This window comes from Sceloporus occidentalis, unplaced genomic scaffold (assembly GCF_023333645.1).
Source record: "Sceloporus occidentalis isolate IW3139 unplaced genomic scaffold, rSceOcc1.0.p SCAF_56, whole genome shotgun sequence".
Classification (NCBI taxonomy): Eukaryota; Metazoa; Chordata; class Lepidosauria; order Squamata; family Phrynosomatidae; genus Sceloporus; species Sceloporus occidentalis.
In genome coordinates this window covers 20,302-39,243 of record NW_028317036.1, presented here as the reverse complement: position 1 = coordinate 39,243, position 18,942 = coordinate 20,302, and the positions used below count along the sequence as shown (strand labels likewise).

The 18,942-nt window shown below is 40.9% G+C and overlaps 1 protein-coding gene across 1 annotated transcript in view; it reads left to right on the top strand.

The window, feature by feature from the left end:
• Window positions 1-18,942, top strand: part of LOC149287782 (dystrobrevin alpha-like) — a gene marked incomplete at its 3' end in the record, with an annotated part of 113,883 nt that overhangs the window by 74,863 nt on the left and 20,078 nt on the right. The gene's annotated exons all lie outside the window — the stretch shown is intronic.

The window sequence follows — 18,942 nt, the reverse complement described above, 5'->3', positions numbered from 1 at the left end:
TACTGTTATGGAATTTTCACGCAACATAACTGTTTTCACCGGATTAAATGGATTCCGGTAACGGGCTGTATGTATTATATGCAAACGTGACACGTTTGTGGCATTCAGGCTGAGTTATGGATGAGCCCCCCCTTTAACTCGCTTTTCTTGCTTATTTTAAAGTGATTATAGGCTAAAACAAGCCAACAAACACTGATGAATTCTTTCTGCCCTTTTTATATTCTATTAAAGGGATGTATACGTTATTTGTTAGCAGCATAGCTGTCATTCTGTCATATGGGAAATTTCAAGGAAAATTTACTTAGCTTTTTAACAGTGATTTAATGCAGAACATCAAAGGTTTTGTTTTAAAAAGTGTGAACCGTTAAAAATATAGGCTTTATAAGTATCTTCCTATTTAGCACACAGTTGTTTATAAGAACATTGTCATTTGTTTAAATTGCACAAAATATCTCGGACACTTGCTTATTTCTCACTATCCATTATTTTTCATTATAATCCCTTAATCCTTCTAAGATTACCCATATCTCTAGTCTTGCTGCCTTATTCCGGTCTCACCAGCAGGCTGTTCTTTACACTGCTTTTTGTTTCTATCCACCGTCAGGTTATCCACGGATCTTTGCCTGTCCACATATTCTCACTATCCCCAATCTCTCCCATTACGGTAAACTCTGGTGTTAGCTTTTAAGGGCACGCTAAAGTGAGTGACTAAATCAGAGTCCTTGAACTTGGAATATACCCCTGTCACTAATGCAAATGCAATCCCGTATGGGTTCCTGACCAGCCCTTATCCTGACATCTGTATTTCCTATATACTTTCTGCTATACGAACCACCTATACAGTAGGGCCACGCTGCATCTGGCCCGGGGTTGATCAGGTGCCTCCTGCCAAGAAGGTCTTCTCCTAATGTAGACTAAACTATGACTGCATAGGATGTATGTTACACATTGAAATATATTTTAATGCTAAAGCAGAACACTTCAGGTCACAACCTTTCCTCCCCGCGGTTTGCTGTCTCTGAAATATGCTTTCCTAATGAATTCCCAAAGATGTTTGAAAATGTTTTTGTGTCCTCCTTCTCCTTTCTCTCCCTCATCAAAAAAGTCAGAAGAGGTCACATACTTCACAGTTTTTGGCTTTCATTACTTAGAGAGGAACTTTTTTTCTCTGATGATATGTAAACTTTTGTATACTTCTATCTGAAGTATCATTATTTAAAGGTGCTGTTCCATTGGTAAAACTTTCATTGCACGCTTTGATATGTTAAACGTAAACGCTAGCAGATCATCTTAGCAGGGAATCCAGTCCATGATGCACCCATAGTGAATCCATGTCTTTCCAAAAATAAAGCCACATTTGCTGCATTTTCAGCTAAACCCGTGGGTTGCGCATGAGGTGTCAAGACACGGTTTGCGTCATCCATATTTCTGCACAGGGCTTTATTTAGTAACAGGAGATTGGTATATTCAGCTCTCCCGCTTTACAGTTCATTACAGAGGGCCAACTCTGGCAAGTTTCTTCGGTAAGAGGGGCTGAGCTGGCCCTGTGTAATGTATAGTGGAGACTGATGAAATCTCAGTGATTTGATTATGCATTATACAGGGTCAGCCAAGCTTTTTCCTGCAGCAGAAGCAACGGGCATAGTTTAGTTAGAGAGTTTAAACCACAGCTCTCTATTTCTATTTTGTTAATTGTAGACTTGGATATGTTTCGTTTCAAAGAATATTTTGTGTGCAGCGATGGTGTTATTTATAATGCACTGAAACCAGTCGACATATGGCTGAGCAGTTGACCGCCTGGAGCAGCCCAAGGAGCATCAAGACTTCCGAATTATGGTGTTTCTCTAGTATCTTACGCTCCATTTTATTTATAGAATAGGGGCTTCTTGCCAGATCTAAATATTTGATGTTTTATTATTCTAGATTCGCTTAATCTTTATAGGCTATCATGCACTTTCTATTTGGAAAACATGTAGGAGGGTGTACAGACCACCAGAGATGTGACCATGTGATAGTACATTGTGTTTTTATACAGTAGCCGCGGCGTGTTTCAAATTTTATGTACTGACTAAAGCCAGCCACATAACCCCGATGACATGCAATACGGGTTATACCAGTTCGGTGGTCATGTATGGTGCTGGGCTTTCATTCTCTTTGGTTCTGAGAATCCTAACTTAAACCCGCTTTGTTTATGGAGGATTTTAAGTGAATTTCCATTGTTTTTGTTTCAGGACGGTTCACTGCTGTGGACTTATTTTGAGATTAAACTAATTTTAGAACGTATTTAAAATTGAATACAATATAAATAAAACTTTTTTTTCGTAGCATTTCATTTCTTAAGAATGCCGATTAATTTCTTTTATCTACAAAGCATTTAAGCTGCATAGTCACATGGACCACATTCCACATTTGTTTCTCGTTTTTGTTGTTTTTGGAAGATGGACTCTTAATATTTATCTGACGCATTCACTTGCCTGACGATGGATTTTTTTGGACAGCAAAAAATTGTTCATCTGTTCTCACGGCGTTCGTCTATTTTCCAGTTAATGTGTTTATGTATTTGCCTGTTAGATTATCATATTCATAATACTTGTTAGAGATGGTTTACTGTTTTAATGCATTTTTTTAATGAACAAATTATTTTTTCTCCCCTAGCATTCATAAAGTAGCTGAGCTATACTTGTCAACAAAAAAAAATATGTTTTTGTTCCTGGATATTTTAAGCAGCTGTTCATGTTGATTTATGTTACATTAACCATGGGAAAAGCTGTTCTAGAGTCTGGTATATTTTTATCCTTGCTGCGTGGTGTGTGGCAAATGCATTAATACTTTCTGCCTACTTTCCTGGTTAATTTGGTACTTTTTTGTATTTTTTTGCTCATTTTATGCTGTGATACATATATTATATATAATGTATATAGTTTACAAGACACTTGATTTACACTAGTTTTATGTTCTATGGAAAAACAACCCATCTACACTGATTTCAATTAAGTGGTACAGTGTTGGCCTTGGTGTTGTCCTTGGAAATACATAAAAACCAGTAGAGTCAAGGTGATGCCCTAATTGGCCGAGTAGATTTCGATCACACATTGTCAGAAATATTCTCCCGTTGGTGTGTCTGTGTCTTTCTTGCCTACACTTTTCTACATTGAAAACCTAAACGTTAAAGACAGGCCGGTCTACCTATAAAGTAACAGTGTCCATACGCTCTATAACAGATGGCCTGCATTTGCTCTGATAGCAAAGCCCGAGATAGGCAACTCCAAATCCTCAGGAGGAACTTCATCAGTTTCAGGTACAGTGCAAGGGTGCAAGAGTGAGGGAGCCATTAGCCTCTTAATATGAAAATATTGAGAGCTTTAAGCTACACTACATACCAGTGAAAGGCTCAGGAAAATATTCCCACAACTTCCATTAGTGTCTGTGGGGTCGACAGGTGGACCACTGAACAAAATATTTAATTTCCACAGAGATAACATCCTCAAGAATAACGCGGATACACCAGCGCCAGAATAGACGCAGGATAAAAGTCATGAAATTAGCTTCTTTAATGGAATGGTTCCTCACCCAAAACGCCAGAATGTTTGGTCTGAATGGCTATGACATCACCTCATTGTGTCCAACATACAGACATTCTGACAACTGCCAGGCGGATAGAAGGCTTTTTAGCACCTCTAAGCACCTTTGACATCAGTTGGGCAGTTTGTACAGGTCGAACACAGCGAGATGTAGATGTTTATTCTGGCATAAGCCAGTGCTGATCAGTAGGCTGGTTAAAAGGGAGATCAGACCTTTCCAACCAGCTGGTTTACACAATGGAGGACTGTGCCAAGATGGACGATGCGATAGTTGTTTTTGTCCTGAAGTCACCTGAAATATAAGTCTGGCCCTACACAATGCCTTTACATATATAAAATATATATCAGCGGTGAAAGCCTATGTCACAGTGGAATTATTAGCTGTAGCTCTAACGTTCAGAGCTGCCATAAACCAGCATTATATTGGTGGTAGAAAGCGAGCTTAAATGTATTGTATTTTATGGAGCTATTTAATGCTTTTAATTTCCTACTTCAAGTATCACAATTCACAGCTCGCAGATCTGGTAGTTGCCGTTAGAGACAGTGAAACTTCTCATTTTTATTTTATTGCACTTTGTAAAAAAAAAAAAAATTACATAGTACAGAAAGTCAGAATCCCAAGCGTGATTGCAACCCCAGGCCGTTTGGTGAGAAGCCAGGAGAGCTGAATGGCTTTAATTCACAGTGGATGAACTCCGGGGCAGTTACATGCGGGTGGTATTCTTTCCTCTTGTTGTCGACTTTCTTTAGCTTTTCTGTAGTTTGTTAAGTTATAGCTTGCTGGCATAGTTGTGCTATATAAGCATTATGGACATAAAACATGAGCTGTACGTAACCTACAAGGTCTCATTTTTTCCCAGCAATAGATATGTTTCCTCAAATACTTTCCCAGTCTGGCCTTATATACAAATGAAGTCCATAGTTAATTTGCACAGAACATGTGTTAAAAAAAACAAAGCAAGAACGTAATGGGGGCTTTTTTACATTATGGGGACAACCCGACTAAAAATTTTATGTTCTGGAAGCCCCCTGTGATGGCTGTTTGAAGTTTTACAAAGCAAGTATGGGCAGCTGAAGTCACCAGCACTTAGAGCTGATGAGTTGGCAGCAAGGTGGTGCCTCCTATGATGTCACATCAGGCCATGAAAACACTAGTGATAACGGGCCGGTTGGGTAGATCAGTGATCGCCCTTTTAACCTGCTATTTGAGTAGTGGGGATCTACTGATGACAGACCAACTTTAATTATTTTCTCTTTGTGAATTTGATTACCTCATTTCCCCTCACCTTTTCTGGAACTTACTTCCTCCACCTCCTTATAGTAAATGGTTTACTTCAGTCCAAAACCAACCAAAAAAATCCCACAGAAAAAAAACATCTGGGTTGGTCTGGAAAGAGTGAAGTGTCACAAAGGGTGGTTCTACCAAATATTGATTTGACTTTTTTTCTACTGTTCACTTACTTTGCATTTTGTTAAATTATAAAAATAAACCATTAATATGTCTTTTGAAACCTGTATATAGATGTTAAACTGAGGACAACTGCATACGTTTGACAATGAGATGCTGGCTTTATGCCGCCCCAGTGCCGTATTAAGACCTTCTGGTACCCAATGACACATAGCCTTTGGCCCTTACCTTTCAGACAAGTTACTCTACGTTTTCTTTGTGCTCAGTGCTGCTGCTGCTGCTGCTTAAGTACCACATGTTATGAGAATCCCTTGAGAGCCAGGTACAGTAGCCTGGGTTGCTAATGGTGTTATGGACCACTGATCCTCAAATTATTCATTAAAGCACCGGGGGCCCCAAGGCATTAAAGTTTGTAAAATTAAGCAGAGATATGCTCAAGACTTCAATATAAATAAAACAATGGTTATTCAGGCACCGTTTTTTTAAATTAGGCTGCATATATTGTAGCAGTTTTCTTCTATTCTTTCCCTATACTTAGCATCCACTGAATGGTACATTGCATACCACACACCGGGGTATAACACGCACCCCCGCCCGGACCGGAAGTGAGGGAGACACGGCTGCAAATCGTGCAGCTCTAGGATTTATCAGCGTATAACATGCAGGTGTGTGTATATATATATATATATATATATATATATATATATATGATTAGCAGCAATTACACTCCTATCATGCCAAGTCAGCCAGTACATGCTGGAATCTGGGTATACCTGGGCATGATAGGAGTGTGATTGCTGTTTGCAATCATATATATTTAATATAGCAATCACACTCCTATCATGCACAAGCAGCTAATACATGCTGAAGCCTGGCTAGCTGCCTTCCTTGTGTATTGATGCTGCCAGTAGTATGGGGTCTGCCCATCACTTACCCTGTGCCATGCCCCCCCCCAAACTTACACATCCATGCTATCACACACATATTCATTCATTCACTCATTTACAGATACTAATCATTAACAGATACTCATTCATGTCCTCAATCACGCATACTCGTTCATACACCCCACCCCCTTACCTGAACTGCAGATCTCGGTCTTGCTCGCAGACTTCCCTCTGTGTGAACAACTTCTCTTGTTACGCCCAGGGGAAGCAGGAACGGAGCAGGGTCATGTGAAAAGATGTATATTCACGTGACTCCGCTGGGTTCCTGCTTCACCCGGGACGGAACAAGAGAGGTTGCTCGCACAGTGTATGCGAACAACACACAGGTAAGCAACAGGGCCCCATCAGATGATTATTTTCGGGGGGGGTTTCTTTTTGGATTTTGACGATAATGCTATTTTTGGCGGATTATATTTCGGCCAACGATATTTCGGTGCATACCTAGTATTACAAAGCATCATAAGCATACATGGTAAAAGAGTGGAACAAACCCTTGCTGATTAATAGAAGCACCAGGCCACCCTTTCAGCTATTATCTTATTCTAGGGATTTTGCAAACAAAGTTGTTTAATAAACTTAAAAATCTGAAATCTGTACGTGAGCTTTGTCTTTTACTGTTTTCAGAACAAATGCTCTTATATGGGCCTAATGTGGCAAATTCTTAGTGTAGAAGGTTGATATTTTTATAAAGACATTTAAATCCACTTTGGATGATTGAGGATTGAGGACACATCACACACTATCTCCACATTAATATTTTAATTCCCCCATGTGGACAAATCGTGCCGTGGATTACATGCTTGTTATTTTGAAAATATAACTAATGCCTGATTTTCTTCTTTTTTCACACATGCCTTTCTGTTATAAATATCTTTAAATTAAACACTAAAAGATTTTCCATATAGCACCACATACATTTTTCAGTGCGATCATTCATCAGTCTGTAGCAGTTCAGCAGTGAAAAAGATTAATAATGCCACTCATCCCACTACCCTGAAGCAGAATCATACTTAATTTCCTGCAATAATTAAAGGTAAATAGTAATTGATCATTTAATTGTGTTAGCATGATAAAATACCCTTGTATCACAATAAAATACTCCTATGGAGATGTCAGATTCAGTTCTGGGTCCTTTGGCCATTAATCCTTGCCAAGGCTGTGTTGACAGATGAACACTTGGTTATCTCCTTAGATAGGTATATAACTGAGAATCTCGTGTGTCAAGATCTAGCATACAAACTACTGCATTTTGTTCCTAAGAGTGCCATTGCCCATGTGTCCCATATCTTTGCATGTATTTCTTGTTGTTGACCTTTCGACTATCGCTGATCTCAGTTACTGCTCCTTCCTGTAGTTTTTCTTTTTTGTGAAGTTCTGGGTGCTACATTCTTGAGACCATGCTTCCTATGGTTGAGTTCTGCCTTGTGTCCGGTCCTGAGAGGTCCTAGCAATGCTTGTTTCCAGTTCGTTGCAATCCGTTTTGGATTCCTTAGTTTGCCGCAGTAGTAGCACTTACTCGTTATATTATCTGTATGTCTAATTGATGTGTGTCTAGGAATCCACCTATTAGCCAAACATTACCTGCTCCCCAATCAATCTTTCCCTTTTCTTGTTGTTATTTTGTGTATCTAAGATAGTATCACCACATTCTTCTGTCTGAGAATGCTCATAACTGGATATGGGAAGTTGCTTTGGAAAGGTCAAGTTCACTGGGAATCTGGACAAAAATACAGTTTTGGTCTTATGCTTTACTTTTCTAACTTTCCTTTATTCAGTCCATTGATCAACATTTTAAATTGAAATCTATGTAAAAAACAGTTCTGGTCAGGGGCGTAACTAGAAGCCTCAGGGCCCCGGTGCGAGAATCTGTTAAGGGCCCCCCACCCAATTTACCCTCCTCTCACACCATCTACCCCCTCTCCCCCCCTTCTCAGGCTACATTTTTGGTTTTATTTCCTTTTATTTGCCAACCTGCCCCCTCCCCCAGTTATGCACATCTGCCGCAGGCTTGCCACTTTGCCCCCTGATATGCCTTTTAACCCCCTCTGCCTCCAGAAATGCCTTATACCCCTATAAGCCACTCTGCCATATAGGGGGTTAAAAGGCATTTCTGGAGGCAGAGTGGCATATAGGGGGTTAAAAGGCAGAGACAGAGTGGTATATAGGGGGTTAAAAGGCATATCATGGGGCACTCTGCCTCCTGAATGGGAACAGAGGTGACACTGGGGAGCTGAATGGGGACAGGGGTGACATGGGGGGGGCTGAAAGGGGACAGAGGTGGCACATGGGAGCTGAACTTGGAACACATACAGACACAGAGATTTCTTTTTTTTGTTTAATACCTTCTACTTCTTCCACTTTGGGGCTTTTTCATCTTGGCCTCTGGTAGCTGCAGACTGCCGCTCTCTATGCTGACAGGATGTCAGTGACAGGACATCCGGTGCTCCAGCAGTCTGAGTGCGAGGGGGCGGAGCTTTCACCCCTCACCCTGCTCTCAGTCTCATCATCCCTAGGCGGCCATCAGATTGCTGGAAATGTAAATCTAAACGGCCGATGCGTGCTGATCCCGCCAGAGCGACTTTAATCCTTTTTTTATTTATTTAATATGCCGGATCGGCTTGCCATGTTAAAAATAAATAAATAAAGTATTAAAGTAGCTCCGGCCGGCGGCATCAGCACGCATCTGCCATTTAGATTACATTCCCAGCAGTCTGATGGCCGCATAGTGATGGGAGCAGCGTGAGGGGTGAAAGGTCTGTGCGAGGGGGCGGAGCCAATCCGGCTTGCCATATTAAATTAAAAAAAAAATAATTAACCCCTTAAGGACCGGGCTCATTTTTTCGTTTTGTACCCTGTGGGACCGAGGCTGTTTTGACACTTTTGTGGTGCTTGTGTTCAGCTGTAATTTTCTCCTCACCCATTTAGTGTACCCACATAAGTTATATATTGTTTTTTTCAGGACAAGATGGGCTTTCTTCAGATACCATTATTTTGATCGTATCATCTTATTTACTATAAAAAAAATAAAAAAAACATGGTGAAAAATTGAAAAAAAAACACATTTTATGACTTTTATTTGAAAAATCTTTTACTCACCTAAAAAAGCAAGTAAAAAAACTAGCTAAATAGATTCTACTACTTGTCCTGAGTTTAGAAATACCCAATGTTTTTATGTTTTTTTGCTGTTTTTTGTAAGTTATAGGGCAATAAGTACAAGCAGCGTTTTATGATTTCCAAATCTTTTTTAACAAATCTGGTCAGTCTGCCTCCATCTCCTCTTTGGAACATCTTTGAAGCCGGTTAACTCAATTTAACCCATTCAAACCATATATTTTTGAAAACTAGACACCCCAGGGTATTCCAAATGCTGTTATTTTAACCCTTTCCATGCACCAATTATACAACTACACTTTGCCAAACTTTGTAATAGTAATTTTTTTTATTTTTTTTTTCCACACAAATTGTACTTTAGTTATAGATATACAGGTGCTGGTATATGTCACTGTCAAACACCCCAATATGTGTTCAGCAACATCTCCTGAGTACAGCGATACCCCACATGCATGGGTTTGTCAGATTGTTTGGCTGGTAAAAGGCTACTTTTGGGGCATGCGTAATTCAGGTGGTCATTTGGTCATTGTGCCTCCCTCTCCTCTTTGGAATATCTTTGAAGCCGGTTAACTCAATTTAACCCATTCAAACCATATATTTTTGAAAACTAGACACCCCAGGGTATTCCAAATGCTGTTATTTTAACCCTTTACATGCACCAATTATAGAACTACACTTTGTCAAACTTTGTAATAGTAATTTTTTTTTTTTTTTTTCACACAAATTGTACTTTAGTTATAGATATACAGGTCCTGGTATATGCCACTGTCAAACAACACGCCAATGTGTGTTCAGGAACATCTCCTGAGTGCAGTGATACCCCACATGCATGGGTTTGTCGGGTTGTTTCAGATTTAAAATGCCACATTTGGGAAGTGCGCTTATTTTCTCCATTTTGGTCAGTCTGTACCTATGCCCTATATTTGAGCTAGGCCACTCCAATTTACCCCATCAGCCATTTTTTTTATATATTAGACACCCCTTGGGTATTTGAAGTGCTTTTATTTTAACTCTTTGTGGAGATTTTTGAGAATTTTTAGCACTTGCTCAAAATAATAAACTTTATTTTTTAATTTAATTTTATTTTTTTAATACTTTTTTTATATTTTTTTTTACACATTTTGCTGGTACTGGATGGTTCATCTAGTGACATCACTGCATAATTATTTTTAAATGTTAGCACATTTTTTTTAATTTTTTTTTCCATTTTTTATTTATTTTTATTTTTTTTGAATATTTTACTAATCACATAGTGATTAGAAAGCTGGGCTCCATTGACTTGCATGGTTGAATGCAGTACCTGTATTCAACCAGCAAGTGGAGCCAGTTCTCTAGAGGGTCTGGAGACCCTCTAGCGAACTTTTTCGTCTTTATTGTTTTATTTCCCGGGCCGCCGCCATCTTGCTTGATGGCGAAGATCACCGGCAGCGGCGGCTGTGACTGCTCTCCGGAGCGGTCACAGCCCACCCAGAGGTAAGTGTTTGGTGTCGCTGGATGCCTCCTGATCGAGGCATTCCAGCGACACCATTTAAGTTTAGGAGGCGATCGTTGATCGCCTCCTAAACGCTTTTAAAACGGGCGTCCGCCGCCATACAATGTATGGCGGCTGTTGACGCCCCGGGGAGGGGCCAGACATGGCCCCCGATGCCGATCTCGGCCTTGCTGAATGCCTCGACATCGAGGCATTGCAGCAAGGCCGTTTAAGCGAAGAAAGTGATCCTTGATCACTTTCTAAGCTTATTTAATTTTTTGACGGTTCAGGACCGTCAAAGGTCATTTAGTGACCTTCTTGTTATGACGGTCCTGAACCGGCAAAGGTCGCGAAGGGGTTAAAGTAGTGCCGGCCGGCCGCATCAGCACGCAGTGTTGACTCTGCCCAGCCCGCCCCTTCCAATCTCGCTCCGCCGGCCGCCGGGCCCACCGGGAAATTTCCTGGTATCCCGATGGGCCAGTCCGGCCCTGCTTGGGCCCCCCTGAGTGGCAGAACTCCAGGGCCTGGTTGTAGTCGCAACCCCGGTAGTTCCGCCACTGGTTCTGGTGTAGTTTTGGAAGGGGTCGCGCCACCATGGCAAATCATAAAGTGGACAAATCTTTCAGAACCAGTCAGAAGGATCATGACATTTATGGTGGTTATGATGGCCCTTAGGAATAAACTGTGGTGCAATATTGTTTAAATAGATACATATAAATAGATTTATAGAGTGAACCTGGTTCTGTATAATATAAGGTATACATTTTTTAGGGTAAGGTTACATTGTTTTGCAGCCTTGTTATGTATCCGTAGGTTGAGACACAGACCAACAAAAATTCTGCAATAGCATGTAGAGTTAATGAAGCAAAAATAACTGCCATCTACTCCTATATTTCTGTATTATTAATACCTGGACCTCAGAGGAGGACATCAGTATAAAACGTCATCGAGATCTCCTGGTATTGTCACTTAGTACTTACAAGACTGGCCTTGGCCATCTGTTTTGGACAACCATCTGATTTATATTACATGAGCGGCTTTAACTGTTATGTAAATGTGTACCTGGGGCTTACTATATTAGCTTTTCTGAGGTAGAACACTTTAACAATTACATATAAATACAAGCTATACGAATTGCTGTTTATAGCGTGAATTCTACCATGAAACCAGTAACTTATGTCTAAAACTTCTTTTCTTATATCATGTAATAACAAGCTCCTGTATGATAAGAATGAGATGCGTGGATTGTAAGTAGGGCTGCAACAACTAATCGATATAATCGATAATGAAAATCGTTGCCAACGAATTTCATTATCGATTAGTTGAATCGATTTTTATCGATTATAAAATGAGGGTTTTTTCAGAGCAAACGCTCTGAAAAATACCCCTCATTATATAATCCGTTTCAGTGACTCACAGCAGCAGCTCCTACTTACCAGCCCCTCCCTGTAATCACTGTGACAACTGGCCCCGCCCCCTTCCTTCTCCCAGAAGGCCAGAACCACATGGCTGTGACACTCATCTAACTGTTAGTATAAAATTAATATTTGGGCTACTGAAAGTTAGGGGAGGTGGGAGTTAATTTAGGGGCTGTTATGGTTAATGGGGTGTTTAGGGTTCATTTAGGGGCAGTTATGGTTAATGGGGTGTTTAGGGTTAATTTAGGGGCTGTTATGGTTAATGGGGTGTTTAAGGTTAATATAGGAGCAGCTGTGGTTAATGGGGTGTTTGGGGTTAATTTAATGATGAGGACTGAGGGTTAATTTAATTAATTTAATAAAGTTAACTTAAGGCGCAGTTAGAGGTAAAGGGGGGCAGACTAAGGGGAATCTAAATCCTGGGGGCAGTGAAGATTAATCCAGTACTTATTTATAAAAGTATGGTGTCAGTGTGCTGTGAACAGGTCTGTGACTCTGAGGGGACTATGAGATATCTGGGGGGTATAAGGCATATCTGGGGAGGACGGAGTGACATATCTGGGGGTATAAGGCATATACGATATATAAGGCATATGTGGGGAGGGCAGTGTGGCATGTCTGGGGAGGATGGAGTGGTGTATCAGGGGGTACAAGGCGTATCAGGCACAGTGGCATATGTGGGAGGCAGCGTGGAGTGGCATATGTGGGGGTAGAGTGGAGTGGAATATGTGAGAGGCAGCGTGGAGTGGCATATGTGGGAGGCAGCGTGGAGTGGCATATGTGGGGGTAGAGTGGAGTGGAATATGTGAGAGGCAGCGTGGAGTGGAATATGTGGGAGGCAGCGTGGAGTGGCACATGTGGGAGGCAGCGTGGAGTGGTATATGTGGGAGGCAGCGTGGAGTGGTATATGTGGGAGGCAGCGTGGAGTGGCATATGTGGGGGTAGAGTGGAGTGGAATATGTGAGAGGCAGCGTGAAGTGGCACATGTGGGAGGCAGCGTGGAGTGGCACATGTGGGAGGCAGTGTGGAGTGGCACATGTGGGAGGCAGCGTGGCATGGCACATGTGGGAGGCAGCGTGGCATATGTGGGAGGCAGCGTGGTATATGTGGGAGGCAGCATGGCGTGGTATATGTGGGAGGCAGGGTGGCGTGGTATATGTGGGAGGCAGCGTGGTGTGGTATATGTGGGAGGCAGCGTGGAGTGGTATATGTGGGAGGCAGCGTGGAGTGGTATATGTGGGAGGCAGCGTGGCGTGGTATATGTGGGAGGCAGCGTGGTGTGGTATATGTGGGAGGCAGTGTGGCGTGGCATGTCTGGGAGGCAGCGTGGCAAGCCTGGGCTCAAATGTGCATGTGGGAGGCAGCGTGGCACATGTGGGAGGCAGCGTGGCACATGTGGGAGGCAGCGTGGCACATGTGGGAGGCAGCGTGGCACATGTGGAGGCAGCGTGGCACATGTGGGAGGCAGCATGGCACATGTGGGAGGCAGCGTGGCACATGTGGGAGGCAGCGTGGCACATGTGGGAGGCAGCGTGGCACGGTATATGTGGGAGGCAGCGTGGCGTGGTATATGTGGGAGGCAGCGTGGCGTGGCATGTCTGGGAGGCAGCGTGGCATGTCTGGGAGGCAGCGTGGCATGTCTGGGAGGCAGCGTGGCATGTCTGGGAGGCAGCATGGCAAGCCTGGGCTCAAATGTGCATGTGGGAGGCAGCGTGGAGCGGCATATGTGGGAGGCAGGGTGGAGTGGCATATGTGGGAGGCAGCGTGGAGTGGCATATGTGGGAGGCAGCGTGGAGTGGCATATGTGGGAGGCAGCGTGGAGTGGTATATGTGGGAGGCAGCGTGGAGTGGCATGTCTGGGAGGCAGCGTGGCAAGCCTGGGCTCAAATGTGCATCAATTGGGGGGGCTGGTTGGGAAATAAAGACAAGAAATGCATTTTATCAGTTTTTTTTTTTATTCTGCGTTTGTATTTAACATCATTTGTTTATTAAATTATTTTAAATAAATGAAAAATGTACATTTTTTTATCCGATTAATCGATTAATCGGAAAAATAATCGGCCAACTAATCGATTATGAAAATAATAGTTAGTTGCAGCCCTAATTGTAAGCAATAGTCCACCTTTATTCAGACACCATCTGTCAAATCATTCTTAATGACGCAGGAAACTAAAAACATGCTAAAACGATACAATGGCCCGATTATCTGAATGGATGATATTATATTTTGACGGATAAATTAACCTTAAACCTAGAGGGTTTTTTGTGTTAAATATTTTTTTTCTAGACGCTTAGCCATCACATCATCATGGGTTTCCGGGTGCTATCTAGATCCATTATGGGAATTAAATGTCAGACTGAAAAATCAATGTATTGATCACTGAAGATGTGTGTCGTAAACTAAAAAAAATCAAACTGGAAATGTTTGGGCAGGGAAGGATAAATTAAGAAATTTTAACAAAATATTAAATGTCTTGTTTGCAGTATTCACAATATATGACTTTGGTTTTTTTTATATGTGCGGTGTTCTATGTCATTTTTAGTCAAACAATACTTACAATATATATATATATATGCCAGCTGTGGTGGATATGTCATAAAAGACACTGATGGAATGTGCATTTGTTATTGTGTTGTGGTGCAACTCACAATTACGTGGGGTTTACTTGACTTCATTATGGAGACAATCTAGTGTCCATACTAAAAAAGAATGCATATTGAAGTGCTGTATGCTGTACAGTATGCTGTAAGTATAATATGCATTCTATAGCAGCAGAAAACCACACTTACATGAGTTAGAAACTGTAGCCCTACAGCTGTCTTCCTCCTCAGTCCAACAATTCTCGCCAGTTTGTAGCAGGAAAGTTCTGCACATGCACAATAGGGTCTGAAGAATTATTTTTAGAAGGACACATTTCTTGTGTATCTAAAAATCATATTGGGATTCTCAACAATAACTCAAGCTAATTATAGCAAGTCTGTGATTTCCTTATATTTGTCCTAAAAGTTAACCTGTCAGCAACTACGGTTTCTGCATCTGCTGGACTGGGACATCCTTCTTTGAGATGTGTTTAGAAGTTGCTTCGTTAATGCAACTAATCATTCCCATTATGTTTTGTCCAAGCAATGGAACTTAATAAAATGATTTGTGCTCTCTACAAATCCTTCAAGTGTACAAATAACTAGAAGAATCTCTGCTTAGAGGGTTGACACCTGTCTGAATTTCCAATGGACAGTCCTGGAATAAACCTGCGTTCTCTGGATTTCCTCTTTATGCTTAGCCTGTGGCCATAGGAGTCCGCATTTCACAGAGGACACTGGGTAGCCTTTGGACAAATGAAAGCAGCTAATTTTTCTCTTCTCTCCTTTCTTTTTTTCTTGTATTTCATCTTTTTCTGTATTCTGTTGCATTTCTATACTTTATCCTTTCTCTTTTTTTCTTGTTCACCTTTTCCCTCTCCCTCCTCTCTTCCCTCTTCATCCATGGTTGTTGTGCTCTGTTTTTCTCCCCTCCTTTTTCTATTTTCTGATGTTAACCTCTGTTTAGAGGCACTGATGAATGTTTCTTTGCTGCAGAGCTCCGTATTACATCTGACTAGATCAGTTTCCATTAAAACATTTGTGAATTAGCTGGTACCTGAAGGGTGTGTCCTATCAATTTACACTATGTTGACTAATGGTCATCTTGCGGCAGGATTCATTAAGAAATGATTTGGCTCATACTAGAAACACTGATATTGGAATGATTTACCATTAGAAATAGGAAGGCAAATTCCAATGTCCTAGTCATTCCTAATCTAGAAACCGCACATCTGTGGGAAAGTCCAGTAGGTCTTACAGTGCCATCAGCTGGCTTTCACAAATCTAGTTTAAACCATATGTAGCTTCCATAGCCATGCAATTACACCAAGTTCATATTGCGTTATCAAAATACAGATAAAGGTGGCCTTATCACCACAACCCATAAGAAGGAGAATATCAGGGGGTTTGTTTGTAGCCCCTTGTGGCCTCCTGATAGTAGAGGTCAGATGATATCACAAGGTCCTCACCAAAGGTCTTTTGGGGAGTGACATGTAAATTAAGGGGATATGAGGGAGAACGTGTCGGAAGCACTCCTACCTTCTTTCCTGCTAGAAATGAGATGTCTCAATGCAGTGCCTTTTCTATTCTGCAAGTACAAGCATCCAGTCTATGTGATACTGTGCATGTCTTGGTAGCATACCGAAATACACTGCCTGCTTGAACTCCAGCATGCATTCTACTTGCGTGTAGGGCTTTGTTTTCAAAAGTTTAAACATTAACCAAATAGTTTATTTATTTTTTAGAGTTTAAAGAACCAATGCAGCACTACGCTACAAGCAGAATGCATGCTGGAGTTCCAGCAGGCAGTGTGTATGTCAACAACACGTTTAGTAGCACATCAAGTGGATGGTCGCACTAGCATATTTATGTTGGTGTTATGAGTGGTGTTCCCATTGAAATCACTTATTATAAGGCAAACAGTGGCAGACAAGAAGATGTCTCATTTTCTAATAAAAAATTTAACTGTGCATGTAAATTGTGCTGAAGTCCTTTTAAGATGGACTCCGTTGTGTGTTCGGATATATACACTATTAGGGTTTGGAATGCTCTTTTAAGAGTACAATGAGATGCTTCAGTTGTTTTGACATTATGATGGACATTTGTATAGATTTTGTGGTTGTTTCCCTCGCCAGTGACTGGTACAGTCATCCCTGTCGGCAAAAATGAGTCACATTGTCTTTTATTGTGTCTATTTAAAGTCTGAAAGTTGGTTATTGTTTTAAAGAATGGTATAGTACAGTTGTGCGTATAATGTGCGGCTGAATAGCTAATTTTGAAAATAATGTACCAATGGTGCAACCTACCCGCATTTGTTACATCATTTCTAAGCAATTAATTGTAATTAATTGCTCATAAAACACACCAGACGCTTGCATCAGTCTGATATTAACTCTTGATGAAGCCAGTGGGTGTTGTCTGTATCGTGCTTTTTATTAGAGGGTGTGAGTCTACATTAAATTTATACACCTTATTATAAATATCTGCACCTTAATTTTCCCCAAGTAGTAGTAGAAGGCACAATTAATCATTTAACCTAATTACACAGCTCCTGTTTTTCAATGTTTTATTTATTTTGCTGAGTCCGTGTTGCATCTCATAAAAAGATGCATAATGTTTTTGTATCACTAGCTGTGGTATTCAGTTCTTATAAATGCTAAAATTGAGTATTGTGCTGTTTTTTTTATGCTAAAAATATTATTTATGATCCGGGCATCTTTATAGCCTCTAAGGTCCATGGGCAATGTTTTCTCAAGGGCTGCTTTCCAATGTCTAAATTCCACTTAGCCTTGTTTGGAATGGCTCTTTGCCAGCCTCCATTTGCTTTTCTGCCAGCATGTGTGGCTTAATCATAGGGGACCCATTCAGAACGGGGTATCCCACCCAAAGTTAAGTGTGATTTTTACATAAATTATTTTATTATTATACTGCTCGCAAAAAGTCTGACACACGACTTTCTTATAAAAATGAATATACATGCAGTTCTTTATCAGCTACATAACCCATACAAGGCATATAATGATATCTATGTACTGTGTCATATAAAGTACACTTGCATATTTCACCGGGCATATCCATAATAACATAGTGCGGCCAGAAGCATGGTGCAGTATTCATTCAAACAATGTTAAGACATATAAAGAAAGCAATAGGATGAAACTTAGATGATCCCATCTCTGCATCCCTGTACGATAGAGCACACAACTAAACAATCTTATCTATGTGGGATGCAGGCTAACACTTTAAAGAATACTCATGGAGAGTTCTTTGCCCATAGTAAGGGATGTGAAATGCGTCGTGGCATTTCTGAACCCATGACATAGTATGGGTGCATTTCTTGTAACTTCCTGTTGATAATTAATGGATTCTTAGCACCTGACCGTCCTGTGTGGGCTGAGTTTATCATTTTTGAATGACGAGTAACGAGCGCTGATAAGGCTAAAGAAAAGAGTTTCCTTAGCCAGAGTTCTCATGGCGTTTATGCTGAATTCTAGTGGCTGAGTATCAAATCGTGTACATGTAGGTCACTGGCTCGCAGTCAGCAATGTTACATATGCAGACGCAGAAGGGAGCACAGAATGCAGAGAAATTGGCTCTTTCTTGTAGAATGTAGGATATTTTATGAGGACTCAGGATGAAACTGTTTCAATACAAGTAAGAACATGCATTGTAACTTTCTGCTGTTTTTGCAATTTTCATTTGATTTGGAGTGCAAACGGGGCTTCAACATCTTTCTCTGGCACTCCGTGTTACATTGCTTTTGTAAATTTTCTTCAAAGCATTTACTTCCAAATATGCTATTTGTCTTAGAGCAATGCCATACGGCTGGGTTAAATCCCGTGAGCTACTGCGAGATTACTATCCCCGCCAAGCAAAGCGTATGATGGTATATAGTGGTTATGCAGGTCAGCAAGTCTTCTCCACGGCCACCCGGGTCATCTAGTGGTTTATTTACTAAAGTTCACTTTTCCCAGAGTGCAATTCTTAAACAAATAATCAACTAAGGGCATCGTAGAGGTTCACATGACCACAGTCAACAAGCTCTAGGCTGTGGTGTAATACATTTTATCTGTAGTATCATCATTTTCATGTTAGCTGTAAAACCTAGTTGGTCTGAGGTCAAACCAAAAGCTACCCAAGATGCTTTGGCATTTGGTAAACATATTTGATGAAAGGTCACGTGAGGGCATTTATCAGAAACTTAAAATAGAACCAGGCCTCACCGAACAAAAGTTACATTGCTACAATATGGCGTTTATTTCATAAATCTCCCTTTAGGAAATAAACAAATTTGGGCATTTTCAAAGTAAATAATAAGTTGGTTACATCCATTTCATGACAAAAAAACCATAAATATGCTCAATACATATAGGCATATACATACACTGATATTCCTTAATTTCCAAATTGGGGCCAGGGAGAATAA